Below are 677 nucleotides of genomic sequence, written 5' to 3' on the forward strand. Positions count from 1 at the left end.
GGAGAGAAAAATTTTCTAAGTCCGGCAGGGACAACAGGTCAACCCCGGTCCCAGGCGGCAGAGAAAAATTTTCTAAGTCCGGCAGGGACAACAGGTCAACCCCGGTCCCAGGCGGCAGAGAAAAAATTTCTAAGTCCGGCAGGGACAACAGGTCAACCCCGGTCCCAGGCGGCAGAGAAAAAATTTCTAAGTCCGGCAGGGACAACAGGTCAACCCCGGTCCCAGGCGGCAGAGAAAAAATTTCTAAGTCCGGCAGGGACAACAGGTCAACCCCGGTCCCAGGCGGGAGAGAAAAAATTTCTAAGTCCGGCAGGGACAACAGGTCAACCCCGGTCCCGGGCTGGAGAGAAAAATTTTCTAAGTCCGGCAGGGACAACAGGTCAACCCCGGCCGCTTTAGCGGAGGTTGACCTGGTGTCCGATTCGGTCCCCGGACACCAGGTCAACCTCTGGCGCTTTCAGCGAGGTTGACCTGGTGGCCGGCTGAGCTCTGGAAGTCCGAATGGGGTTGAATTTGACCCGTGCAGCCGACCTAGAGTTCCAGGCGGTCGGCCGCTTTTGTGAGTCGTTCCCGCCTGTTGCCGCTGGGGGACTTTTCACGTATAAGGTTACGACAGGTACCGGGAGAATAGTAAGAGAAGGCTTGTCTGGCTCCAGCCTTTAGAGACGTACACGTGA

Source organism: Carettochelys insculpta, unplaced genomic scaffold (genome assembly GCF_033958435.1).
Source record: "Carettochelys insculpta isolate YL-2023 unplaced genomic scaffold, ASM3395843v1 scaffold_0038, whole genome shotgun sequence".
NCBI lineage: Eukaryota > Metazoa > Chordata > Testudines > Carettochelyidae > Carettochelys > Carettochelys insculpta.